Source organism: Parasteatoda tepidariorum, chromosome 4 (genome assembly GCF_982258835.1).
Source record: "Parasteatoda tepidariorum strain Cologne lab strain chromosome 4, Ptep-v5.0, whole genome shotgun sequence".
Taxonomy (NCBI): Eukaryota; Metazoa; Arthropoda; class Arachnida; order Araneae; family Theridiidae; genus Parasteatoda; species Parasteatoda tepidariorum.
In genome coordinates, this window is record NC_141758.1 from 6,933,181 (window position 1) to 6,957,700 (window position 24,520).

The 24,520-nt window shown below is 35.6% G+C and overlaps 43 non-coding genes across 43 annotated transcripts; all 43 read right to left on the reverse strand.

The window, feature by feature from the left end:
- Nucleotides 1–111: 111 nt before the first annotated feature.
- On the reverse strand, nucleotides 112–185 carry TRNAN-AUU (transfer RNA asparagine (anticodon AUU)). The gene has a single exon. It is a non-coding gene; the product is annotated as a tRNA-Asn (tRNA).
- A 213-nt stretch (nucleotides 186–398) lies between these two features.
- On the reverse strand, nucleotides 399–472 carry TRNAI-AAU (transfer RNA isoleucine (anticodon AAU)). Its single transcript has one exon. It is a non-coding gene; the product is annotated as a tRNA-Ile (tRNA).
- A 213-nt stretch (nucleotides 473–685) lies between these two features.
- On the reverse strand, nucleotides 686–759 carry TRNAN-AUU (transfer RNA asparagine (anticodon AUU)). Its single transcript has one exon. It is a non-coding gene; the product is annotated as a tRNA-Asn (tRNA).
- Nucleotides 760–972: 213 nt separating this feature from the next.
- TRNAI-AAU (transfer RNA isoleucine (anticodon AAU)) lies at nucleotides 973–1,046 on the reverse strand. The gene has a single exon. It is a non-coding gene; the product is annotated as a tRNA-Ile (tRNA).
- A 213-nt stretch (nucleotides 1,047–1,259) lies between these two features.
- Nucleotides 1,260–1,333, reverse strand: TRNAI-AAU (transfer RNA isoleucine (anticodon AAU)). The gene has a single exon. It is a non-coding gene; the product is annotated as a tRNA-Ile (tRNA).
- Nucleotides 1,334–1,546: 213 nt separating this feature from the next.
- TRNAI-AAU (transfer RNA isoleucine (anticodon AAU)) lies at nucleotides 1,547–1,620 on the reverse strand. Its single transcript has one exon. It is a non-coding gene; the product is annotated as a tRNA-Ile (tRNA).
- Nucleotides 1,621–1,833: 213 nt separating this feature from the next.
- Nucleotides 1,834–1,907, reverse strand: TRNAI-AAU (transfer RNA isoleucine (anticodon AAU)). The gene has a single exon. It is a non-coding gene; the product is annotated as a tRNA-Ile (tRNA).
- A 213-nt stretch (nucleotides 1,908–2,120) lies between these two features.
- TRNAI-AAU (transfer RNA isoleucine (anticodon AAU)) lies at nucleotides 2,121–2,194 on the reverse strand. Its single transcript has one exon. It is a non-coding gene; the product is annotated as a tRNA-Ile (tRNA).
- Nucleotides 2,195–2,407: 213 nt separating this feature from the next.
- On the reverse strand, nucleotides 2,408–2,481 carry TRNAI-AAU (transfer RNA isoleucine (anticodon AAU)). The gene has a single exon. It is a non-coding gene; the product is annotated as a tRNA-Ile (tRNA).
- Nucleotides 2,482–2,694: 213 nt separating this feature from the next.
- Nucleotides 2,695–2,768, reverse strand: TRNAN-AUU (transfer RNA asparagine (anticodon AUU)). The gene has a single exon. It is a non-coding gene; the product is annotated as a tRNA-Asn (tRNA).
- A 213-nt stretch (nucleotides 2,769–2,981) lies between these two features.
- Nucleotides 2,982–3,055, reverse strand: TRNAI-AAU (transfer RNA isoleucine (anticodon AAU)). The gene has a single exon. It is a non-coding gene; the product is annotated as a tRNA-Ile (tRNA).
- Nucleotides 3,056–3,268: 213 nt separating this feature from the next.
- Nucleotides 3,269–3,342, reverse strand: TRNAI-AAU (transfer RNA isoleucine (anticodon AAU)). Its single transcript has one exon. It is a non-coding gene; the product is annotated as a tRNA-Ile (tRNA).
- Nucleotides 3,343–3,555: 213 nt separating this feature from the next.
- TRNAI-AAU (transfer RNA isoleucine (anticodon AAU)) lies at nucleotides 3,556–3,629 on the reverse strand. Its single transcript has one exon. It is a non-coding gene; the product is annotated as a tRNA-Ile (tRNA).
- Nucleotides 3,630–3,842: 213 nt separating this feature from the next.
- TRNAI-AAU (transfer RNA isoleucine (anticodon AAU)) lies at nucleotides 3,843–3,916 on the reverse strand. The gene has a single exon. It is a non-coding gene; the product is annotated as a tRNA-Ile (tRNA).
- A 500-nt stretch (nucleotides 3,917–4,416) lies between these two features.
- Nucleotides 4,417–4,490, reverse strand: TRNAI-AAU (transfer RNA isoleucine (anticodon AAU)). The gene has a single exon. It is a non-coding gene; the product is annotated as a tRNA-Ile (tRNA).
- A 500-nt stretch (nucleotides 4,491–4,990) lies between these two features.
- Nucleotides 4,991–5,064, reverse strand: TRNAI-AAU (transfer RNA isoleucine (anticodon AAU)). Its single transcript has one exon. It is a non-coding gene; the product is annotated as a tRNA-Ile (tRNA).
- A 213-nt stretch (nucleotides 5,065–5,277) lies between these two features.
- Nucleotides 5,278–5,351, reverse strand: TRNAN-AUU (transfer RNA asparagine (anticodon AUU)). The gene has a single exon. It is a non-coding gene; the product is annotated as a tRNA-Asn (tRNA).
- Nucleotides 5,352–5,564: 213 nt separating this feature from the next.
- TRNAI-AAU (transfer RNA isoleucine (anticodon AAU)) lies at nucleotides 5,565–5,638 on the reverse strand. Its single transcript has one exon. It is a non-coding gene; the product is annotated as a tRNA-Ile (tRNA).
- Nucleotides 5,639–5,851: 213 nt separating this feature from the next.
- On the reverse strand, nucleotides 5,852–5,925 carry TRNAI-AAU (transfer RNA isoleucine (anticodon AAU)). Its single transcript has one exon. It is a non-coding gene; the product is annotated as a tRNA-Ile (tRNA).
- Nucleotides 5,926–6,138: 213 nt separating this feature from the next.
- On the reverse strand, nucleotides 6,139–6,212 carry TRNAI-AAU (transfer RNA isoleucine (anticodon AAU)). The gene has a single exon. It is a non-coding gene; the product is annotated as a tRNA-Ile (tRNA).
- Nucleotides 6,213–6,712: 500 nt separating this feature from the next.
- On the reverse strand, nucleotides 6,713–6,786 carry TRNAI-AAU (transfer RNA isoleucine (anticodon AAU)). Its single transcript has one exon. It is a non-coding gene; the product is annotated as a tRNA-Ile (tRNA).
- Nucleotides 6,787–6,999: 213 nt separating this feature from the next.
- Nucleotides 7,000–7,073, reverse strand: TRNAI-AAU (transfer RNA isoleucine (anticodon AAU)). The gene has a single exon. It is a non-coding gene; the product is annotated as a tRNA-Ile (tRNA).
- A 213-nt stretch (nucleotides 7,074–7,286) lies between these two features.
- TRNAI-AAU (transfer RNA isoleucine (anticodon AAU)) lies at nucleotides 7,287–7,360 on the reverse strand. Its single transcript has one exon. It is a non-coding gene; the product is annotated as a tRNA-Ile (tRNA).
- A 213-nt stretch (nucleotides 7,361–7,573) lies between these two features.
- On the reverse strand, nucleotides 7,574–7,647 carry TRNAI-AAU (transfer RNA isoleucine (anticodon AAU)). The gene has a single exon. It is a non-coding gene; the product is annotated as a tRNA-Ile (tRNA).
- Nucleotides 7,648–7,860: 213 nt separating this feature from the next.
- TRNAI-AAU (transfer RNA isoleucine (anticodon AAU)) lies at nucleotides 7,861–7,934 on the reverse strand. The gene has a single exon. It is a non-coding gene; the product is annotated as a tRNA-Ile (tRNA).
- Nucleotides 7,935–8,434: 500 nt separating this feature from the next.
- On the reverse strand, nucleotides 8,435–8,508 carry TRNAI-AAU (transfer RNA isoleucine (anticodon AAU)). The gene has a single exon. It is a non-coding gene; the product is annotated as a tRNA-Ile (tRNA).
- Nucleotides 8,509–8,721: 213 nt separating this feature from the next.
- Nucleotides 8,722–8,795, reverse strand: TRNAI-AAU (transfer RNA isoleucine (anticodon AAU)). The gene has a single exon. It is a non-coding gene; the product is annotated as a tRNA-Ile (tRNA).
- A 214-nt stretch (nucleotides 8,796–9,009) lies between these two features.
- TRNAI-AAU (transfer RNA isoleucine (anticodon AAU)) lies at nucleotides 9,010–9,083 on the reverse strand. The gene has a single exon. It is a non-coding gene; the product is annotated as a tRNA-Ile (tRNA).
- Nucleotides 9,084–9,296: 213 nt separating this feature from the next.
- Nucleotides 9,297–9,370, reverse strand: TRNAI-AAU (transfer RNA isoleucine (anticodon AAU)). Its single transcript has one exon. It is a non-coding gene; the product is annotated as a tRNA-Ile (tRNA).
- A 213-nt stretch (nucleotides 9,371–9,583) lies between these two features.
- Nucleotides 9,584–9,657, reverse strand: TRNAI-AAU (transfer RNA isoleucine (anticodon AAU)). The gene has a single exon. It is a non-coding gene; the product is annotated as a tRNA-Ile (tRNA).
- A 213-nt stretch (nucleotides 9,658–9,870) lies between these two features.
- On the reverse strand, nucleotides 9,871–9,944 carry TRNAI-AAU (transfer RNA isoleucine (anticodon AAU)). The gene has a single exon. It is a non-coding gene; the product is annotated as a tRNA-Ile (tRNA).
- A 213-nt stretch (nucleotides 9,945–10,157) lies between these two features.
- Nucleotides 10,158–10,231, reverse strand: TRNAI-AAU (transfer RNA isoleucine (anticodon AAU)). Its single transcript has one exon. It is a non-coding gene; the product is annotated as a tRNA-Ile (tRNA).
- Nucleotides 10,232–10,444: 213 nt separating this feature from the next.
- TRNAI-AAU (transfer RNA isoleucine (anticodon AAU)) lies at nucleotides 10,445–10,518 on the reverse strand. The gene has a single exon. It is a non-coding gene; the product is annotated as a tRNA-Ile (tRNA).
- A 213-nt stretch (nucleotides 10,519–10,731) lies between these two features.
- Nucleotides 10,732–10,805, reverse strand: TRNAI-AAU (transfer RNA isoleucine (anticodon AAU)). Its single transcript has one exon. It is a non-coding gene; the product is annotated as a tRNA-Ile (tRNA).
- A 213-nt stretch (nucleotides 10,806–11,018) lies between these two features.
- TRNAI-AAU (transfer RNA isoleucine (anticodon AAU)) lies at nucleotides 11,019–11,092 on the reverse strand. The gene has a single exon. It is a non-coding gene; the product is annotated as a tRNA-Ile (tRNA).
- A 213-nt stretch (nucleotides 11,093–11,305) lies between these two features.
- On the reverse strand, nucleotides 11,306–11,379 carry TRNAI-AAU (transfer RNA isoleucine (anticodon AAU)). The gene has a single exon. It is a non-coding gene; the product is annotated as a tRNA-Ile (tRNA).
- A 205-nt stretch (nucleotides 11,380–11,584) lies between these two features.
- TRNAI-AAU (transfer RNA isoleucine (anticodon AAU)) lies at nucleotides 11,585–11,658 on the reverse strand. Its single transcript has one exon. It is a non-coding gene; the product is annotated as a tRNA-Ile (tRNA).
- Nucleotides 11,659–11,871: 213 nt separating this feature from the next.
- On the reverse strand, nucleotides 11,872–11,945 carry TRNAI-AAU (transfer RNA isoleucine (anticodon AAU)). The gene has a single exon. It is a non-coding gene; the product is annotated as a tRNA-Ile (tRNA).
- A 213-nt stretch (nucleotides 11,946–12,158) lies between these two features.
- TRNAI-AAU (transfer RNA isoleucine (anticodon AAU)) lies at nucleotides 12,159–12,232 on the reverse strand. The gene has a single exon. It is a non-coding gene; the product is annotated as a tRNA-Ile (tRNA).
- Nucleotides 12,233–12,445: 213 nt separating this feature from the next.
- TRNAI-AAU (transfer RNA isoleucine (anticodon AAU)) lies at nucleotides 12,446–12,519 on the reverse strand. Its single transcript has one exon. It is a non-coding gene; the product is annotated as a tRNA-Ile (tRNA).
- A 213-nt stretch (nucleotides 12,520–12,732) lies between these two features.
- Nucleotides 12,733–12,806, reverse strand: TRNAI-AAU (transfer RNA isoleucine (anticodon AAU)). The gene has a single exon. It is a non-coding gene; the product is annotated as a tRNA-Ile (tRNA).
- A 213-nt stretch (nucleotides 12,807–13,019) lies between these two features.
- Nucleotides 13,020–13,093, reverse strand: TRNAI-AAU (transfer RNA isoleucine (anticodon AAU)). The gene has a single exon. It is a non-coding gene; the product is annotated as a tRNA-Ile (tRNA).
- Nucleotides 13,094–13,593: 500 nt separating this feature from the next.
- On the reverse strand, nucleotides 13,594–13,667 carry TRNAI-AAU (transfer RNA isoleucine (anticodon AAU)). Its single transcript has one exon. It is a non-coding gene; the product is annotated as a tRNA-Ile (tRNA).
- Between the last annotated feature and the right edge of the window lie 10,853 nt (nucleotides 13,668–24,520).

The following is a 24,520-nucleotide window of genomic DNA, read 5'->3' on the forward strand; positions in this document are numbered from 1 at the left end:
TGCATAAATATTGATTTGAATTGTTTAGGACAGTAGGAAAAAAATAAACTATGACAAGCCGCAATAAGGATCACGGTAACAAATTGTGATCCGAAGACAAAATTGAACCACTGGCCCATGGGGGGATCGAACCCACGACCTTCGCGTTAATAGCACGACGCTCTAACCAACTGAGCTAATGGGCCACGCTGCAGACATATATGTTTATTTAAAAAATAATGATGTTCGGGGTCAAACATTTATATTGTGTATAACTGGAGAGAAAAGTTTGTATAAATCAGCATATCTGCATAAATATTGATTTGAATTGTTTAGGACAGTAGGAAAAAAATAAACTATGACAAGCCGCAATAAGGATCACGGTAACAAATTGTGATCCGAAGACAAAATTGAACCACTGGCCCATGGGGGGATCGAACCCACGACCTTCGCGTTATTAGCACGACGCTCTAACCAACTGAGCTAATGGGCCACGCTGCAGACATATATGTTTATTTTAAAAATAATGATGTTCGGGGTCAAACATTTATATTGTGTATAACTGGAGAGAAAAGTTTGTATAAATCAGCATATCTGCATAAATATTGATTTGAATTGTTTAGGACAGTAGGAAAAAAATAAACTATGACAAGCCGCAATAAGGATCACGGTAACAAATTGTGATCCGAAGACAAAATTGAACCACTGGCCCATGGGGGGATCGAACCCACGACCTTCGCGTTAATAGCACGACGCTCTAACCAACTGAGCTAATGGGCCACGCTGCAGACATATATGTTTATTTAAAAAATAATGATGTTCGGGGTCAAACATTTATATTGTGTATAACTGGAGAGAAAAGTTTGTATAAATCAGCATATCTGCATAAATATTGATTTGAATTGTTTAGGACAGTAGGAAAAAAATAAACTATGACAAGCCGCAATAAGGATCACGGTAACAAATTGTGATCCGAAGACAAAATTGAACCACTGGCCCATGGGGGGATCGAACCCACGACCTTCGCGTTATTAGCACGACGCTCTAACCAACTGAGCTAATGGGCCACGCTGCAGACATATATGTTTATTTAAAAAATAATGATGTTCGGGGTCAAACATTTATATTGTGTATAACTGGAGAGAAAAGTTTGTATAAATCAGCATATCTGCATAAATATTGATTTGAATTGTTTAGGACAGTAGGAAAAAAATAAACTATGACAAGCCGCAATAAGGATCACGGTAACAAATTGTGATCCGAAGACAAAATTGAACCACTGGCCCATGGGGGGATCGAACCCACGACCTTCGCGTTATTAGCACGACGCTCTAACCAACTGAGCTAATGGGCCACGCTGCAGACATATATGTTTATTTAAAAAATAATGATGTTCGGGGTCAAACATTTATATTGTGTATAACTGGAGAGAAAAGTTTGTATAAATCAGCATATCTGCATAAATATTGATTTGAATTGTTTAGGACAGTAGGAAAAAAATAAACTATGACAAGCCGCAATAAGGATCACGGTAACAAATTGTGATCCGAAGACAAAATTGAACCACTGGCCCATGGGGGGATCGAACCCACGACCTTCGCGTTATTAGCACGACGCTCTAACCAACTGAGCTAATGGGCCACGCTGCAGACATATATGTTTATTTAAAAAATAATGATGTTCGGGGTCAAACATTTATATTGTGTATAACTGGAGAGAAAAGTCTGTATAAATCAGCATATCTGCATAAATATTGATTTGAATTGTTTAGGACAGTAGGAAAAAAATAAACTATGATAAGCCGCAATAAGGATCACGGTAACAAATTGTGATCTGAAGACAAAATTGAACCACTGGCCCATGGGGGGATCGAACCCACGACCTTCGCGTTATTAGCACGACGCTCTAACCAACTGAGCTAATGGGCCACGCTGCAGACATATATGTTTATTTAAAAAATAATGATGTTCGAGGTCAAACATTTATATTGTGTATAACTGGAGAGAAAAGTTTGTATAAATCAGCATATCTGCATAAATATTGATTTGAATTGTTTAGGACAGTAGGAAAAAAATAAACTATGATAAGCCGCAATAAGGATCACGGTAACAAATTGTGATCTGAAGACAAAATTGAACCACTGGCCCATGGGGGGATCGAACCCACGACCTTCGCGTTATTAGCACGACGCTCTAACCAACTGAGCTAATGGGCCACGCTGCAGACATATATGTTTATTTAAAAAATAATGATGTTCGGGGTCAAACATTTATATTGTGTATAACTGGAGAGAAAAGTTTGTATAAATCAGGATATCTGCATAAATATTGATTTGAATTGTTTAGGACAGTAGGAAAAAAATAAACTATGATAAGCCGCAATAAGGATCACGGTAACAAATTGTGATCTGAAGACAAAATTGAACCACTGGCCCATGGGGGGATCGAACCCACGACCTTCGCGTTATTAGCACGACGCTCTAACCAACTGAGCTAATGGGCCACGCTGCAGACATATATGTTTATTTAAAAAATAATGATGTTCGGGGTCAAACATTTATATTGTGTATAACTGGAGAGAAAAGTTTGTATAAATCAGCATATCTGCATAAATATTGATTTGAATTGTTTAGGACAGTAGGAAAAAAATAAACTATGATAAGCCGCAATAAGGATCACGGTAACAAATTGTGATCCGAAGACAAAATTGAACCACTGGCCCATGGGGGGATCGAACCCACGACCTTCGCGTTAATAGCACGACGCTCTAACCAACTGAGCTAATGGGCCACGCTGCAGACATATATGTTTATTTAAAAAATAATGATGTTCGGGGTCAAACATTTATATTGTGTATAACTGGAGAGAAAAGTTTGTATAAATCAGGATATCTGCATAAATATTGATTTGAATTGTTTCGGACAGTAGGAAAAAAATAAACTATGATAAGCCGCAATAAGGATCACGGTAACAAATTGTGATCTGAAGACAAAATTGAACCACTGGCCCATGGGGGGATCGAACCCACGACCTTCGCGTTATTAGCACGACGCTCTAACCAACTGAGCTAATGGGCCACGCTGCAGACATATATGTTTATTTAAAAAATAATGATGTTCGGGGTCAAACATTTATATTGTGTATAACTGGAGAGAAAAGTTTGTATAAATCAGCATATCTGCATAAATATTGATTTGAATTGTTTAGGACAGTAGGAAAAAAATAAACTATGATAAGCCGCAATAAGGATCACGGTAACAAATTGTGATCTGAAGACAAAATTGAACCACTGGCCCATGGGGGGATCGAACCCACGACCTTCGCGTTATTAGCACGACGCTCTAACCAACTGAGCTAATGGGCCACGCTGCAGACATATATGTTTATTTAAAAAATAATGATGTTCGGGGTCAAACATTTATATTGTGTATAACTGGAGAGAAAAGTTTGTATAAATCAGCATATCTGCATAAATATTGATTTGAATTGTTTAGGACAGTAGGAAAAAAATAAACTATGATAAGCCGCAATAAGGATCACGGTAACAAATTGTGATCTGAAGACAAAATTGAACCACTGGCCCATGGGGGGATCGAACCCACGACCTTCGCGTTATTAGCACGACGCTCTAACCAACTGAGCTAATGGGCCACGCTGCAGACATATATGTTTATTTAAAAAATAATGATGTTCGGGGTCAAACATTTATATTGTGTATAACTGGAGAGAAAAGTTTGTATAAATCAGGATATCTGCATAAATATTGATTTGAATCGTTTAGGACAGTAGGAAAAAAATAAACTATGACAAGCCGCAATAAGGATCACGGTAACAAATTGTGATCTGAAGACAAAATTGAACCACTGGCCCATGGGGGGATCGAACCCACGACCTTCGCGTTATTAGCACGACGCTCTAACCAACTGAGCTAATGGGCCACGCTGCAGACATATATGTTTATTTAAAAAATAATGATGTTCGGGGTCAAACATTTATATTGTGTATAACTGGAGAGAAAAGTTTGTATAAATCAGCATATCTGCATAAATATTGATTTGAATTGTTTAGGACAGTAGGAAAAAAATAAACTATGATAAGCCGCAATAAGGATCACGGTAACAAATTGTGATCTGAAGACAAAATTGAACCACTGGCCCATGGGGGGATCGAACCCACGACCTTCGCGTTATTAGCACGACGCTCTAACCAACTGCGCTAATGGGCCCTGCTGCAGACATATATGTTTATTTAAAAAATAATGATGTTCGGGGTCAAACATTTATATTGTGTATAACTGGAGAGAAAAGTTTGTATAAATCAGCATATCTGCATAAATATTGATTTGAATTGTTTAGGACAGTAGGAAAAAAATAAACTATGATAAGCCGCAATAAGGATCACGGTAACAAATTGTGATCTGAAGACAAAATTGAACCACTGGCCCATGGGGGGATCGAACCCACGACCTTCGCGTTATTAGCACGACGCTCTAACCAACTGAGCTAATGGGCCACGCTGCAGACATATATGTTTATTTAAAAAATAATGATGTTCGGGGTCAAACATTTATATTGTGTATAACTGGAGAGAAAAGTTTGTATAAATCAGCATATCTGCATAAATATTGATTTGAATTGTTTAGGACAGTAGGAAAAAAATAAACTATGACAAGCCGCAATAAGGATCACGGTAACAAATTGTGATCTGAAGACAAAATTGAACCACTGGCCCATGGGGGGATCGAACCCACGACCTTCGCGTTATTAGCACGACGCTCTAACCAACTGCGCTAATGGGCCCCGCTGCAGACATATATGTTTATTTAAAAAATAATGATGTTCGGGGTCAAACATTTATATTGTGTATAACTGGAGAGAAAAGTTTGTATAAATCAGCATATCTGCATAAATATTGATTTGAATTGTTTAGGACAGTAGGAAAAAAATAAACTATGATAAGCCGCAATAAGGATCACGGTAACAAATTGTGATCTGAAGACAAAATTGAACCACTGGCCCATGGGGGGATCGAACCCACGACCTTCGCGTTATTAGCACGACGCTCTAACCAACTGAGCTAATGGGCCACGCTGCAGACATATATGTTTATTTAAAAAATAATGATGTTCGGGGTCAAACATTTATATTGTGTATAACTGGAGAGAAAAGTTTGTATAAATCAGCATATCTGCATAAATATTGATTTGAATTGTTTAGGACAGTAGGAAAAAAATAAACTATGACAAGCCGCAATAAGGATCACGGTAACAAATTGTGATCCGAAGACAAAATTGAACCACTGGCCCATGGGGGGATCGAACCCACGACCTTCGCGTTAATAGCACGACGCTCTAACCAACTGAGCTAATGGGCCACGCTGCAGACATATATGTTTATTTAAAAAATAATGATGTTCGGGGTCAAACATTTATATTGTGTATAACTGGAGAGAAAAGTTTGTATAAATCAGGATATCTGCATAAATATTGATTTGAATTGTTTAGGACAGTAGGAAAAAAATAAACTATGATAAGCCGCAATAAGGATCACGGTAACAAATTGTGATCTGAAGACAAAATTGAACCACTGGCCCATGGGGGGATCGAACCCACGACCTTCGCGTTATTAGCACGACGCTCTAACCAACTGAGCTAATGGGCCACGCTGCAGACATATATGTTTATTTAAAAAATAATGATGTTCGGGGTCAAACATTTATATTGTGTATAACTGGAGAGAAAAGTTTGTATAAATCAGCATATCTGCATAAATATTGATTTGAATTGTTTAGGACAGTAGGAAAAAAATAAACTATGATAAGCCGCAATAAGGATCACGGTAACAAATTGTGATCTGAAGACAAAATTGAACCACTGGCCCATGGGGGGATCGAACCCACGACCTTCGCGTTATTAGCACGACGCTCTAACCAACTGAGCTAATGGGCCACGCTGCAGACATATATGTTTATTTAAAAAATAATGATGTTCGGGGTCAAACATTTATATTGTGTATAACTGGAGAGAAAAGTTTGTATAAATCAGGATATCTGCATAAATATTGATTTGAATTGTTTAGGACAGTAGGAAAAAAATAAACTATGATAAGCCGCAATAAGGATCACGGTAACAAATTGTGATCTGAAGACAAAATTGAACCACTGGCCCATGGGGGGATCGAACCCACGACCTTCGCGTTATTAGCACGACGCTCTAACCAACTGAGCTAATGGGCCACGCTGCAGACATATATGTTTATTTAAAAAATAATGATGTTCGGGGTCAAACATTTATATTGTGTATAACTGGAGAGAAAAGTTTGTATAAATCAGCATATCTGCATAAATATTGATTTGAATTGTTTAGGACAGTAGGAAAAAAATAAACTATGATAAGCCGCAATAAGGATCACGGTAACAAATTGTGATCTGAAGACAAAATTGAACCACTGGCCCATGGGCGGATCGAACACACGACCTTAGCGTTATTAGCACGACGCTCTAACCAACTGAGCTAATGGGCCACGCTGCAGACATATATGTTTATTTAAAAAATAATGATGTTCGGGGTCAAACATTTATATTGTGTATAACTGGAGAGAAAAGTTTGTATAAATCAGCATATCTGCATAAATATTGATTTGAATCGTTTAGGACAGTAGGAAAAAAATAAACTATGACAAGCCGCAATAAGGATCACGGTAACAAATTGTGATCTGAAGACAAAATTGAACCACTGGCCCATGGGGGGATCGAACCCACGACCTTCGCGTTATTAGCACGACGCTCTAACCAACTGAGCTAATGGGCCACGCTGCAGACATATATGTTTATTTAAAAAATAATGATGTTCGGGGTCAAACATTTATATTGTGTATAACTGGAGAGAAAAGTTTGTATAAATCAGCATATCTGCATAAATATTGATTTGAATCGTTTAGGACAGTAGGAAAAAAATAAACTATGACAAGCCGCAATAAGGATCACGGTAACAAATTGTGATCTGAAGACAAAATTGAACCACTGGCCCATGGGGGGATCGAACCCACGACCTTCGCGTTATTAGCACGACGCTCTAACCAACTGAGCTAATGGGCCACGCTGCAGACATATATGTTTATTTAAAAAATAATGATGTTCGGGGTCAAACATTTATATTGTGTATAACTGGAGAGAAAAGTTTGTATAAATCAGCATATCTGCATAAATATTGATTTGAATCGTTTAGGACAGTAGGAAAAAAATAAACTATGACAAGCCGCAATAAGGATCACGGTAACAAATTGTGATCTGAAGACAAAATTGAACCACTGGCCCATGGGGGGATCGAACCCACGACCTTCGCGTTATTAGCACGACGCTCTAACCAACTGAGCTAATGGGCCACGCTGCAGACATATATGTTTATTTAAAAAATAATGATGTTCGGGGTCAAACATTTATATTGTGTATAACTGGAGAGAAAAGTTTGTATAAATCAGCATATCTGCATAAATATTGATTTGAATCGTTTAGGACAGTAGGAAAAAAATAAACTATGACAAGCCGCAATAAGGATCACGGTAACAAATTTTGATCTGAAGACAAAATTGAACCACTGGCCCATGGGGGGATCGAACCCACGACCTTCGCGTTATTAGCACGACGCTCTAACCAACTGAGCTAATGGGCCACGCTGCAGACATATATGTTTATTTAAAAAATAATGATGTTCGGGGTCAAACATTTATATTGTGTATAACTGGAGAGAAAAGTTTGTATAAATCAGCATATCTGCATAAATATTGATTTGAATTGTTTAGGACAGTAGGAAAAAAATAAACTATGACAAGCCGCAATAAGGATCACGGTAACAAATTGTGATCTGAAGACAAAATTGAACCACTGGCCCATGGGGGGATCGAACCCACGACCTTCGCGTTATTAGCACGACGCTCTAACCAACTGAGCTAATGGGCCACGCTGCAGACATATATGTTTATTTAAAAAATAATGATGTTCGGGGTCAAACATTTATATTGTGTATAACTGGAGAGAAAAGTTTGTATAAATCAGCATATCTGCATAAATATTGATTTGAATCGTTTAGGACAGTAGGAAAAAAATAAACTATGACAAGCCGCAATAAGGATCACGGTAACAAATTGTGATCTGAAGACAAAATTGAACCACTAACCCATGGGGGGATCGAACCCACGACCTTCGCGTTATTAGCACGACGCTCTAACCAACTGAGCTAATGGGCCACGCTGCAGACATATATGTTTATTTAAAAAATAATGATGTTCGGGGTCAAACATTTATATTGTGTATAACTGGAGAGAAAAGTTTGTATAAATCAGCATATCTGCATAAATATTGATTTGAATTGTTTAGGACAGTAGGAAAAAAATAAACTATGACAAGCCGCAATAAGGATCACGGTAACAAATTGTGATCTGAAGACAAAATTGAACCACTGGCCCATGGGGGGATCGAACCCACGACCTTCGCGTTATTAGCACGACGCTCTAACCAACTGAGCTAATGGGCCACGCTGCAGACATATATGTTTATTTAAAAAATAATGATGTTCGGGGTCAAACATTTATATTGTGTATAACTGGAGAGAAAAGTTTGTATAAATCAGCATATCTGCATAAATATTGATTTGAATCGTTTAGGACAGTAGGAAAAAAATAAACTATGACAAGCCGCAATAAGGATCACGGTAACAAATTGTGATCTGAAGACAAAATTGAACCACTGGCCCATGGGGGGATCGAACCCACGACCTTCGCGTTATTAGCACGACGCTCTAACCAACTGAGCTAATGGGCCACGCTGCAGACATATATGTTTATTTAAAAAATAATGATGTTCGGGGTCAAACATTTATATTGTGTATAACTGGAGAGAAAAGTTTGTATAAATCAGCATATCTGCATAAATATTGATTTGAATTGTTTAGGACAGTAGGAAAAAAAATAAACTATGACAAGCCGCAATAAGGATCACGGTAACAAATTGTGATCTGAAGACAAAATTGAACCACTGGCCCATGGGGGGATCGAACCCACGACCTTCGCGTTATTAGCACGACGCTCTAACCAACTGAGCTAATGGGCCACGCTGCAGACATATATGTTTATTTAAAAAATAATGATGTTCGGGGTCAAACATTTATATTGTGTATAACAGGAGAGAAAAGTTTGTATAAATCAGCATATCTGCATAAATATTGATTTGAATTGTTTAGGACAGTAGGAAAAAAATAAACTATGACAAGCCGCAATAAGGATCACGGTAACAAATTGTGATCTGAAGACAAAATTGAACCACCGGCCCATGGGGGGATCGAACCCACGACCTTCGCGTTATTAGCACGACGCTCTAACCAACTGAGCTAATGGGCCACGCTGCAGACATATATGTTTATTTAAAAAATAATGATGTTCGGGGTCAAACATTTATATTGTGTATAACTGGAGAGAAAAGTTTGTATAAATCAGCATATCTGCATAAATATTGATTTGAATTGTTTAGGACAGTAGGAAAAAAATAAACTATGACAAGCCGCAATAAGGATCACGGTAACAAATTGTGATCTGAAGACAAAATTGAACCACTGGCCCATGGGGGGATCGAACCCACGACCTTCGCGTTATTAGCACGACGCTCTAACCAACTGAGCTAATGGGCCACGCTGCAGACATATATGTTTATTTAAAAAATAATGATGTTCGGGGTCAAACATTTATATTGTGTATAACTGGAGAGAAAAGTTTGTATAAATCAGCATATCTGCATAAATATTGATTTGAATTGTTTAGGACAGTAGGAAAAAAATAAACTATGACAAGCCGCAATAAGGATCACGGTAACAAATTGTGATCTGAAGACAAAATTGAACCACTGGCCCATGGGGGGATCGAACCCACGACCTTCGCGTTATTAGCACGACGCTCTAACCAACTGAGCTAATGGGCCACGCTGCAGACATATATGTTTATTTAAAAAATAATGATGTTCGGGGTCAAACATTTATATTGTGTATAACTGGAGAGAAAAGTTTGTATAAATCAGCATATCTGCATAAATATTGATTTGAATTGTTTAGGACAGTAGGAAAAAAATAAACTATGACAAGCCGCAATAAGGATCACGGTAACAAATTGTGATCTGAAGACAAAATTGAACCACTGGCCCATGGGGGGATCGAACCCACGACCTTCGCGTTATTAGCACGACGCTCTAACCAACTGAGCTAATGGGCCACGCTGCAGACATATATGTTTATTTAAAAAATAATGATGTTCGGGGTCAAACATTTATATTGTGTATAACTGGAGAGAAAAGTTTGTATAAATCAGCATATCTGCATAAATATTGATTTGAATTGTTTAGGACAGTAGGAAAAAAATAAACTATGACAAGCCGCAATAAGGATCACGGTAACAAATTGTGATCTGAAGACAAAATTGAACCACTGGCCCATGGGGGGATCGAACCCACGACCTTCGCGTTATTAGCACGACGCTCTAACCAACTGAGCTAATGGGCCACGCTGCAGACATATATGTTTATTTAAAAAATAATGATGTTCGGGGTCAAACATTTATATTGTGTATAACTGGAGAGAAAAGTTTGTATAAATCAGCATATCTGCATAAATATTGATTTGAATCGTTTAGGACAGTAGGAAAAAAATAAACTATGACAAGCCGCAATAAGGATCACGGTAACAAATTGTGATCTGAAGACAAAATTGAACCACTGGCCCATGGGGGGATCGAACCCACGACCTTCGCGTTATTAGCACGACGCTCTAACCAACTGAGCTAATGGGCCACGCTGCAGACATATATGTTTATTTAAAAAATAATGATGTTCGGGGTCAAACATTTATATTGTGTATAACTGGAGAGAAAAGTTTGTATAAATCAGCATATCTGCATAAATATTGATTTGAATCGTTTAGGACAGTAGGAAAAAAATAAACTATGACAAGCCGCAATAAGGATCACGGTAACAAATTGTGATCTGAAGACAAAATTGAACCACTGGCCCATGGGGGGATCGAACCCACGACCTTCGCGTTATTAGCACGACGCTCTAACCAACTGAGCTAATGGGCCACGCTGCAGACATATATGTTTATTTAGAAAATAATGATGTTCGGGGTCAAACATTTATATTGTGTATAACTGGAGAGAAAAGTTTGTATAAATCAGCATATCTGCATAAATATTGATTTGAATCGTTTAGGACAGTAGGAAAAAAATAAACTATGACAAGCCGCAATAAGGATCACGGTAACAAATTGTGATCTGAAGACAAAATTGAACCACTGGCCCATGGGGGGATCGAACCCACGACCTTCGCGTTATTAGCACGACGCTCTAACCAACTGAGCTAATGGGCCACGCTGCAGACATATATGTTTATTTAAAAAATAATGATGTTCGGAGTCAAACATTTATATTGTGTATAACTGGAGAGAAAAGTTTGTATAAATCAGCATAAATATTGATTTGAATTGTTTAGGACAGTAGGAAAAAAATAAACTATGACAAGCCGCAATAAGGATCACGGTAACAAATTGTGATCTGAAGACAAAATTGAACCACTGGCCCATGGGGGGATCGAACCCACGACCTTCGCGTTATTAGCACGACGCTCTAACCAACTGAGCTAATGGGCCACGCTGCAGACATATATGTTTATTTAAAAAATAATGATGTTCGGGGTCAAACATTTATATTGTGTATAACTGGAGAGAAAAGTTTGTATAAATCAGCATATCTGCATAAATATTGATTTGAATCGTTTAGGACAGTAGGAAAAAAATAAACTATGACAAGCCGCAATAAGGATCACGGTAACAAATTGTGATCTGAAGACAAAATTGAACCACTGGCCCATGGGGGGATCGAACCCACGACCTTCGCGTTATTAGCACGACGCTCTAACCAACTGAGCTAATGGGCCACGCTGCAGACATATATGTTTATTTAGAAAATAATGATGTTCGGGGTCAAACATTTATATTGTGTATAACTGGAGAGAAAAGTTTGTATAAATCAGCATATCTGCATAAATATTGATTTGAATCGTTTAGGACAGTAGGAAAAAAATAAACTATGACAAGCCGCAATAAGGATCACGGTAACAAATTGTGATCTGAAGACAAAATTGAACCACTGGCCCATGAGGGGATCGAACCCACGACCTTCGCGTTATTAGCACGACGCTCTAACCAACTGAGCTAATGGGCCACGCTGCAGACATATATGTTTATTTAAAAAATAATGATGTTCGGAGTCAAACATTTATATTGTGTATAACTGGAGAGAAAAGTTTGTATAAATCAGCATATCTGCATAAATATTGATTTGAATCGTTTAGGACAGTAGGAAAAAAATAAATTATGACAAGCCGCAATAAGGATCACGGTAACAAATTGTGATCTGAAGACAAAATTGAACCACTGGCCCATGGGGGGATCGAACCCACGACCTTCGCGTTATTAGCACGACGCTCTAACCAACTGAGCTAATGGGCCACGCTGCAGACATATATGTTTATTTAAAAAATAATGATGTTCGGGGTCAAACATTTATATTGTGTATAACTGGAGAGAAAAGTTTGTATAAATCAGCATATCTGCATAAATATTGATTTGAATCGTTTAGGACAGTAGGAAAAAAATAAACTATGACAAGCCGCAATAAGGATCACGGTAACAAATTGTGATCTGAAGACAAAATTGAACCACTGGCCCATGGGGGGATCGAACCCACGACCTTCGCGTTATTAGCACGACGCTCTAACCAACTGAGCTAATGGGCCACGCTGCAGACATATATGTTTATTTAAAAAATAATGATGTTCGGAGTCAAACATTTATATTGTGTATAACTGGAGAGAAAAGTTTGTATAAATCAGCATATCTGCATAAATATTGATTTGAATCGTTTAGGACAGTAGGAAAAAAATAAATTATGACAAGCCGCAATAAGGATCACGGTAACAAATTGTGATCTGAAGACAAAATTGAACCACTGGCCCATGGGGGGATCGAACCCACGACCTTCGCGTTATTAGCACGACGCTCTAACCAACTGAGCTAATGGGCCACGCTGCAGACATATATGTTTATTTAAAAAATAATGATGTTCGGAGTCAAACATTTATATTGTGTATAACTGGAGAGAAAAGTTTGTATAAATCAGCATATCTGCATAAATATTGATTTGAATTGTTTAGGACAGTAGGAAAAAAATAAACTATGATAAGCCGCAATAAGGATCACTGTAACAAATTGTGATCCGAAGACTAAATTGTACCACTGGCTCATGGGGGGGATCGAACCCACGACCTTCGCGTTATTAGCACACGCTCTGACCAACTGAGCTAATGGGCCACGCTGCAGACATATATGTTTATTTAAAAAATAATGATGTTCGGGGTCAAACATTTATATTGTGTATAACTGGAGAGAAAAGTTTGTATAAATCAGCATATCTGCATAAATATTGATTTGAATCGTTTAGGACAGTAGGAAAAAAATAAATTATGACAAGCCGCAATAAGGATCACGGTAACAAATTGTGATCTGAAGACAAAATTGAACCACTGGCCCATGGGGGGATCGAACCCACGACCTTCGCGTTATTAGCACGACGCTCTAACCAACTGAGCTAATGGGCCACGCTGCAGACATATATGTTTATTTAAAAAATAATGATGTTCGGAGTCAAACATTTATATTGTGTATAACTGGAGAGAAAAGTTTGTATAAATCAGCATATCTGCATAAATATTGATTTGAATTGTTTAGGACAGTAGGAAAAAAATAAACTATGATAAGCCGCAATAAGGATCACTGTAACAAATTGTGATCCGAAGACTAAATTGTACCACTGGCTCATGGGGGGGATCGAACCCACGACCTTCGCGTTATTAGCACACGCTCTGACCAACTGAGCTAATGGGCCACGCTGTAGACATGTTTATTATAAAAATAATGATGCTTAGTGTCAGACATTTATCTTGTGGATAACTAGAGAAGAATGCTGATATAAATCAGCATATCTGCATAAATATTGATTTTAACTGTTTGAGACATCAGGAAAAAAATAAACTATTTTAAACCAAACGCAATACTAATATTGATTATTATTACTACTTATTTAAATCATCTGAAAAAAAAACCTTTATAAACCACAATAATGATCACGGCAATAAATTACCCAAATTGATTCATTGAAATCGATTACTTACCCCAAAAGTGTCATATTTTTCTGGCTTTTTTTTTAATTATTTTTAATAGGATTTAATGTATCTTAACTTCCAAAGACAATTGAGCCATCTCCAATACAACTGTAGAATTTATAATTGCAACGTTGTAATTTAATGCTTGAAAACCTACCCCAAATTTCACTTTTAAATTGTCGCCGTAATAATGCCAGAAAATTAAAATTATCATTTAAATTATATTAAGGTGGTAGTGATAAGCTTTTTAAATGTTTTTTTTTTTTTTTTAAAGAAATTATTTTTAAAATGCATTCAGACCCTCTCGTCAGATTAAGAAGATGATTAGAATAAAACTAAAACTGTTTGAATAAGACTGTTAGTGGCGTCCTCTAGTGATAAAATAATTACTTTTTTTCCGAACCTGGAAATAAAACAGGAGGACCTCTCCCTCGAGAAATAAAGAGAATGATGTACAAGCGCGGTAATTTTCCTGCATTCTTCTCCTTGATGTGGTGAAACACTTTTACAGGGATGGAATGCCTCATTTTATAACTGAAAAGTACCACAGTAGAATTTATTATTTGCGCGGGAATTACACACCTAAATTACTACCGACACATTAATTTTCTTTTGTTGTTCGTTGATGTCGAAATAGAATAGTCAAATTGCGACGTTAATGACAATTTGAACATTGGCTATTAGATAGCAATTTGAACCCATGCTTGCTAGTAACTCTTTATAAGTAACATAAAAAGCTTCTATTAATCTTTTTATGTCATTTCTTTTCTGTAAAACAATTCCTAATTTATTATTCCAAAGCCACATCTTGTTCTTAAATCTATTTTTGGCTCAAGTATGCATTCATCAAAAGTAAAGACATTTTTCCTTTTACTCTTCGTGGGAATCGTGCAACCTATTTAATAAACCAATTACAATTATTAAGATTTCCCTTATTCCCTAAAATGAAACATTTTACGGATTTGCTTTGCAAGATTTTCCCTAGCTTTTATTGAAGAGCACAACAATTTCGTGTCCACTTTGATAAACGCTCTCTGTCTAATAATTAATACATAAATTTTGTACCCTCCTTCCCTGCCTGAGACCTGTTTTAATCATTCCTCTCGGCAACGACGCTATATATATATAATTACACAATAAAGACAAAAAGGATAAAAAAGAGACGTTGACTAAGAAAAATATAGAAAATGTACATGTAATTTGAAATGTGGTTGTTACTATGGAATAGTTAAAGAGATTATAAATAAATAATTGAGTTTCTACCACTTTTTACATTTTTAGTTACCCGGGTCATCCAAATATTTTCTGGCAAAATAGTTGGATGCTAATGTGTCATCTTGGTTTCCCCTTGATCTGCTTTATTGACACAAACTGTAGGGGAAGAATTTTTTCACTTGATACCAAGTGACGGGCATCGAAACTGTTCATTAATTGGAAAAATTGAGGCCGGTATAGCCTGGTTGGAAGGGCGCCGTCTCACGTTTGTAAGAACGAGAGTTGGAATCCAGCAAGCCGACGCCTCCCCGTGTAGTAAAATGGTGACTGGTGCATGTTAAATTTGTCCGGTCGCAAGTCCTTCATGTTCCCATAGCAAATCAATACCTCTGGGGGTACTGAATTCGAGATGGATAGTTCTCTGGTTCAGGGCAAAATTACGATCTGAGGACGAATGAATGGATATATGAATGGGTCCACCCTATAAACAGGTGTGGCATATGGGTGAAGCAGAAGTGGAATTCTTGGCCATAGATGGCGCCACTGGAAAATAAGAACAATCTTCCCCCTTCTGCCTTAATGGCGACGACAACAACAACTAATGGGAAAATTTTACAAAAGGATGATAAAATAATAATCAATCCATCAATGCCCGGCCACAAAAAGTGCTTTAAAGGTAGATGTCAACTTATCACCCAAAATGTTTAAAGTTAAAACAAGCAGAATTTATTTGATTTCGCCAACATTTAAAAACATCACCTCAAGGGTATTAGAGCTGATATGGATGTTTATTCTGTTTAGATGTTGCGGAAGTCGAAGTCATAGTTAATTACAAAGTTTTAAATCAAAAATCAATTAGGAAAGCATACAATTGGCACTTTAATTATTTTGGATAGCAGATTAACATATCTATGAACTTTAGATTAACATATCTATCTTATATTTACTAAAAGATTTTTTTTGTATGGGATTTTTTTATATTTGTAAAGTTACTCCATCTCCTAGTTTGCACCTAAAGTTGTTAGAACCTAATATGCAAAAATTAAGGATGTATAATTAATTTTTTCTGTTTTTTCTACGTGGAAAAATTTCGCCAAATTCTCGATTTTTTTTTCTTTAAAGTTCAATAGTTATTCAAAACTTTTATGGTAAATGTTCATCTTTTGCCAGCTCATCTTTTGCTAATAATAAGCGCTGCAAAAATTGTAATTATTAAGAAAAGCCAATTTTTCAAAAATATAAATTATTTGCTCTTGTTAAGTTTCACATAAAAAAAATCTCGTCTCTCAGAATGCTTTCAAATATCTTCTTAGCTTTATATATAGCGTATATGGCTAATTTAAAAAAAAAATATGTTGAGTATAAGGTGACCAAATTTTATTTCTTTTTACTTCCTGTCAAAGAACACCCTCAAATCCTCAAGAACATAAATTTACAGTCTTAACCCCAAAATACCTATCGCAAATAAAAATTATAATCCACATTATGTTTTATTTCAGTTTGATCCCAAAGTGTTTAGTTTGTGTTCCTAAAACAGACAAACCCTATAAAACTCTTAAACGACATTTCTGGGAATCACGCACATACAACGGAACAATATCAGCTCTTGCACACAAAACGTTTCCTACGTGTAACGTCCAATAATCCCGTCTAGAAAAAAAAAGAACATACTGTTCCAAGACCATCGATCAGAACACAAGTAAACAAGTCAGGTTTTTCTTCGCTGCCTAAACGGAACTGTTTCTCTGCTCTTCCATCGTGCCATTTAGATTTCGTGATGCCACCGAGAGGAATACAAATCAGTTTTATTTCAGCGGAGTCCCGCCTTTAGCTCTCCTTGCCCACTGAAGGTGGAAGTTATTATGGATATTTTTTATTCCTTTTTTTTCCTCTGTTTTGGCCGCTCCGACTGGAGTATGAGCGTCTTTATGGGAAAGGGAAGATTGGGGAAGGCTCTTATGAAGAATAGTACAAAAGAAAAGGGAAATATTTTGTCCCGGGGAGAGGGAATTTTTAGGATGTCTCTTGGATCGTAAAACAAGCAATATCCCTTTCTTTTCCTTTAATAAAACTTTGTTATAAAAATATGTAATTATTGATGAGGCAAGTCTACCGATTACATACTTTGGTGATCAGAGCAATAAACACTCTTAGTTGGGAAACGTGATAAGATACGTCATTCTCTCTTTGGATATATGTATATATTTATATACATGCACCCTTCAATACTTGAGTTATGTGTGAAATATAATTCTCAGTGGTAGAGAACTGAGAACGCAATTTTCAAAATGACCAGAATTGTCAAATATTTTTTTTTCTCAAAAAATCTTTAATATTGCTTTTTAAATAAGTTATACAAAGTGGTGAGCAAAGTTTTGTTAGTTCTACTTCGTTAAAATATTAATACTTAGCTACAACTAGGAGAATCTTTTCTTAAACAGTAGAAATTCTGTGGTAGTTGGAGGGCATGTATATTGTATATTATCTGCTTTTTATAGACGAGCATTATTATGTCAATATTTGCGTTAAGTTTTATAGATAACGGTGGCTAGTCAAAATCATTGTAAACATTATCTCCTTTATTTGGGGCTATTTGCTAAATATTTTACAAAGGTTTTTCAATTAATGCAATTGTTTTTTATAAAAATACTAGGAGGCTCCGCCCCCGGCTCGCTAACGCTCGCCAACCCCCGAGAATTGCTACGCAATCCTATGTGGTTCACGCCGTGAACCATGGCTCGCTGCGCTCGCTCGCCAATGAACACAATGTTCTAGCACAAAGACATAATATATTATCATCAAAGACATGGTATTTTATCATCAAAGACATAGTATTGTACTTATGTAGAAGAATTCTACCAATGCTCTTATTGGCTATTAAAAAAGTATATTAGCTATTTAGATTGTACATGGTGAAAAAATCAAAACATTAGCTAAATAAGAAACATATTAGCAAAATAAATTATCAAATATTGCTTCACTAATATTCTGCATTTTAAAGCGTGAAAATTCAATGCATAAATAAACGCGAAATATAAAAAAATGCAATGCATTCAATACAAACACTTAGACGTTTTTTAGACGTTTAGGTAGCTCCCAGTAGAAAAATATCAATTCAACAGCGGCCTTTTAAAGCATTCTCACTTCAATTAATTAATTAATTCCTAATTGAGTTTAAATTAAATAGTGTCATGTTTTTAGTGCATGAATCTGAATTGAACAACCTGATGATGCTCACTCTGGTTATTGTTATCTGGTTGCTCACTACGTGCTCTTGCGCGCCGAATCCAATCAATTAAAAATGAAAACTGTTGCCAGCGCGAGAAAAGAAATATCGTCGGTTTTATTGATACATACATACGTACGTATTAGCGTTTTATATAATATAGATAGATTTTTTTTGAAATGTTTATCAGAGCTTAATTACATGACTAATTGTCTATTAGCCCTTTAATATATTTGTTTAAAATATTTAAACATAGTGAACGAAATTCTTTTAATTATATTTAATTTCTAATTTTCATTAAAATATTATTTTTTTTCATTTTCTTTAACCACGGAAATTCCTTTGTTTTCGAAGGGTTCCTCTGAAATTCAAATAAACTAAGCAGAAAAAAAGGAAAAAGAATGAAATTTACTGTCACTTTATTTATTCAAAAAACGTTGTACTCTAAATTAGGAGAAATTGGCATGTATGTTCTTTCCGTTGCCCTGTCTGAATCTTTTATTCCTCTCCTGGATTTGCTTCCTTTAGTGCCATATCTGAATAAATCTGGAGTTTTAATTTTCTGTGGTTTCAAGAAGGTCAAACAGCGAAGCGGGTTTACGACATTTTACTGCGACTGCCAGGAGGTCGTCAGGACCCAGGCCCGTCGGACACAGAAACCACACAATCGTCGCCCAGAAGACGCGTGTGCAGTCCTGCGCATCTAGTGCCCAATCCTACAATACTACAGCCCCACTAAGCCCGTCTGTCGAGGCTTGCTGCAAGGGAAAGGGTTAGTACATACAAAAATTACAAATTACAAAATTAATGAGAGTTACAATTGAAATAATTAGTTATTGCGTTATTGTAGTTCCTAGAAGATGATTAAAAAGCTTATTTAGCAACTGACATTATAATACTTGTATATTAATTATTATTAAATATCTTAGTTGCTTATATTATTATAAATATATCAGTAACTTTGATCAATCTTTAATATAACTAATCTAACAATCTTTAATATAACTTGATCAATATTTAATATAAGGAAATAACTTTGATAAACATTGATCAGAAAATGGTTGTAGTCTAATTTTTTTTCAGAATAGAAACTTTATTGTGTTTTCATCTTGGACATCTTTAACTGTTAATCCTGAACTGCTCGGTGCACAATTTCGCAGACATATTTAAATGCAGCTCAGGCACATTCTGAGTAAATTCTTTTGATGACTGAATAGACGTTGAACAGCCAATCGAGATCAATATTAACATGTTCTGATTGGTACAATGATGTTTGATGGAGATTGTAAGCTGCATTATACACCCGTTTCGGATTCACAAGTTCTTACATGAAATATGATTTGAAAGCTAGGCTTTTTTTCAATTTTACACGAATAGTGAATGAATTATTTATATTACGTGGAAGACAGTCTACGGTCTTGTGCAAGTCATTGGGTACAATGACAATGGATCCTAGCTGGTGATCAACACCCAATTCTCGTATTTGCATGAAAGGAGTTCGGAGAGCCACCATTCGCTCTTCGGTAGGGTTCAATTCTCTCAACAACTTTGGTACTTTTGCGAAGGACGGGTTTCGTTTTTCCGTTTGCGTGTAACGCTCAAGGTATTCCCGTCTCAGGGCTAAAGAGAATAGAAGGGCTGGTTCACTTCTTTGAAGTATCTCTCGCCGCGCCGATCCTCCGACGTCACTCTAGTGACGTCACTTTGGCGCAAAGCTCGCACTTTTACTTCAAGAACGGAGCGTTTGGCCTTACTAGCTCTAACTAATATTGGATCATTTCTTTTTGCGAGAAATTCTAAGACATTTGTTATTTTCCATAATGACTTTCCTCAGTTTTTGCAGTGAATTTACAGGAATTTAAAACTATTATCGAAATGCCAGTTTGCGTGATTGCAACTTGCAAAAATTCTGATATAAAAACAAAAGGAAAAAGTATAATTTTTCGCGTGTTCCCTAAAGTAAATGAACAACTATGTAAAGAATGGATTCCGAAATGACACAGTTAATATAAAACAGCAATACGTTTATTCTGTCGTAACGAACTTTTATAAAAATTCATTATCTAAATAGAAACCGCCTCGTTACTTCATAAAGAAAGGCTGGTGAAAAGAATTAAAAAATAGATAAAGTCAAAGAAAATTAAAATGTAAGTAAAAAGTATAAATAAAATATATAGTATGTAGTTGAAATTCTCCTAATTTCATAACATATTTTTTAATGTAGTTATTCTAAATATTTATGATTTTTTCAAAAAATTATATTCTCTTCAATTTAAATATCTATAAATTATATCATCGTAAATTTAAATGTCTATAAACAATTGTAAAACTTCTAATGTCATTATGAACCTAAATTATTATTTTGTTTCAGTTATTAGCGTTTAAGGTTGATGTTTCCTAATGATTAAGTATGAATAAATTGCTATTAACGACATATTTGAAAATCAGGGATTCTAAATTTAACTTAACTTATCTTTATAAAAGAATATGTAGATAAAAAAAGTGTCGATATATGCCTTCATTTTTCTTAATAGTTAAAGTTAAAACTGAACTTTTTAAAATAAAGTATTTATCGTGTCATTTTCACCAACTAGCAAAACATTTTTATAAGTTTAAAATGGTATTTTTTTTAATATAATAACCAAGAAAGTTTTTTTTGAACTATGTTTATGAACGGAAATAATGTGTTAATTACTTAAAGTTTGAAGGCTAATAACCAGAAAAAGTCTAACTTATTTTTACAAAGAGAAAGATGCAAAGTTATCATATCTTTGCTTGCGATCTCGATCTCCGAGATCTGTGGACGCAGTGACGTCACGAGGAGGGAAATCGTAGCTTCAGCTCTAAGAGCCCTTATATTCTCTTTAGCCCTGTTCCCGTCTGCGTTCTTTGGCTTTTTCAACCTCGGTAAGTTTGAACTTTGGCATCGTTTTTTTTTTCTTGCTTCAACTCTAGCTTTTGGGACCGTGTCAATCAGTTTTGACCCACTTTATTTGTGATATTTACCTGAATTAGTATTGAAAATGATCCAGTTTGAACTATGAGTTAGAATTTCTGATTCTTAATTAAAATAATAAAAACAAAAATATCGTTCAAATGATGAAATTCTCTTTTATTCACAACTCAAGAACTATTTATGGGATCTCTCTGGCCACACATCTCAAAAATAAACTCACCCACTTAATGCATGACAAAACTAAAAGTGAAAAAAAGAATTCTAAAAAAATTATCAAACAGCAGCGGTCACTATAGTAACGCATGTACACTGTTTACTATTACTCTTGATTATTGTAAATGAAAAGTGCTGATGACATGAAATCCAAATCAAGGCCCATTTTGGCAATGAGTTATAAAATCAATTAACATTATTTTTTTATATCATTTGTAAGGTGAAAACCAAATTTCCCCCCATTCATTTTTAGCTAAATTTAAAGAACGAACTATTTAAAAAAATAAAATAACTGGATAAAATTCGTATTACAAGTATTTTTAAAAAGTTCTACTTCAATTTGTTTTCGTAAAACTGTATAGTATGAAGTAGATTTTAATGCATAGATTTTTATAAAATATAACTGAAAAAATTTGCACAGTTATTAGAAAAGCGCTGAAATATTTGTATTTTTATACAAAATAAAAGAAAAATGGCCGATTTCAAAATTTAATGCAATCAGATGTATTCAAATTAGAAATATCAATTTTTTAAAATTTTTAAAATCTTTTACAAAAGTTCTGGAAATTAAATTTGTGAAAATTTAAACAAAATATATGAGCATTTTTTAATAAAAAAACAATAATTCTGCATACACTTAAATGGAAATTTCGGTATTTAGCTTAAAAATGTATATTAAGTATTTAATTGAATTCGAAAAAAGCAATAAAAACATTTTATTCTGAGTTTAATTTTTTTTTGCATTTGTAACATTTGTTTTCTCTTATTTGTAAGCTTTTGTTACTCATTTCTGCTTAAAATTAATAAACATTTTCTTTCATAGAAATTTATTTGATCTGTAATAGCAAAAATATACGAGGGTTGTAAATTAAATAGTGGCAACTTAACCTTAAAACTCAAAGAAGGGCGGCCCTGCGCAAATAGGATATGGGAGCGGTGAGGTGGTGCTGTTGTCGATGTGTAGAGTGCAAAAAACATTCGATCTGCTTAGATGGGTAGTTGTTGTGTGGCGTTAAAGTGAGGAGTTTCATTTCCATCGCTCTAAAGCATGCTTTCAAAAGGCTTAATGACGAAAAAAGACGAGATGTTTGAACACATCTTGCTACTGCGGTAAAGTATTCGCGCCACTGGCTTCCACTAATCCTCGATAGCATACTGTTGCATTTTTGCCACGGGCAACCTCGATTTTAAGCCACGACCGCTGATCACCATTTGAAAGCATGCTTTAGAGCGATGGAAACGAAACTCCTCACTTTAACGCCACACAACAACTACCCTTCTAAGCAGATGGACTGTTTTTTGCACTCTACACATCGACAACAGTGCCACTTCACCGCTCCCATATCTTACAGTTGCCACTATTTAATTTACAACCCTCGTATATTTAAAATAATTAGAGAATTTAAATGCGTACACAAGGCAATTTCGTTTAAATAAATCGTTTGGAGTATTTTGTTTTGAAATAAGAAAATTCATGAAAGGTCTCATGAAATTAGCAAGTGGTATGATTGCCAACTTCTATGAATTTTAAGTAAAATATTATTTTTATATTCAATGTAGCAGTAAAATTAACACTTTCTTTTTATTTCTAGAATTTTAAAAATTTAACTTTAAATAATTTTGACCACTACTACATTTAAATAAATAATATGTACTGGATTTTATTGTATTTTATAACCTTTGTTAAACAGTCGACCCAATTTTGAACTTTTTGACTAAAAACGTAAGTCCGTAGCCTTGCAATTGTGAATCCAACCCAGAAGACAAGGGAATTTCTGGCTAGAGACATTTGCCTTCGTGGAGGAGGACTTTTTGATGGGACAAATCTCATGCGGTTAGCCTGACGTCAAGGGGACTCTAACCCATGATCCACTGATGATATTTGACGTTAGCAGCGTGGTTGGTGTGATGAAATTTGAATCGATTCACCATCGCTAGGATTTGAACTCGGTTCACCTCATTGAATGGCAAACGACACCACGACTCTGAATTCAGAAGTTGTTCGATTCCAACTCCGGACTTTCAATTTCAATTGGATATTTGCAAGAAACGTCATGCATGGGTCAGGCCAATCATTTGCTTGACGGGGGTTGTAGGTATACAACTAAATTGATTCAGTGGGATAATTTAACCAAACATTAAAGCTGTAACGGTTGCTCGCCATGCACATCCACGTGTTCAGACACAACTATGTGAATGTGTTGCTTCCCATTAAGGTGACACAGGTTCAAATCCCAGTGATGGCTGGTCGATACCAATTCTGCACTGGGCTCGCACTGTTTACACGTTTGACGTTAAATGTCTTCAGTGAAAGACACATCATGGGTTAGAGCAGGGGTCGCCAAACTTTTTTGATCATCGACCCCTATATAATTTTTCGAAATCTCCATCGACCCCTACAAAAGTAATTTTCTGATAATTAAAATAAAACTCTATTAGATACTGTGTTTGTACATTTATTTTATGATTTTAAACATTTATTAAAGTAATAGTACATTGTGTAACAATAGTTTTATGAAAAATATATTAATATTGAAATTTAAATACCTTATTAAATAATAAGTAATTATGCATAAGTAGATATAATAAGTAAAGTAACTAAAGATTTACTGCTTCTTGATCAATGAGATGGGTGTGCCTGGTGTTTTTTTGCAAGGTTCGCTATACTGGGTTCAAAAC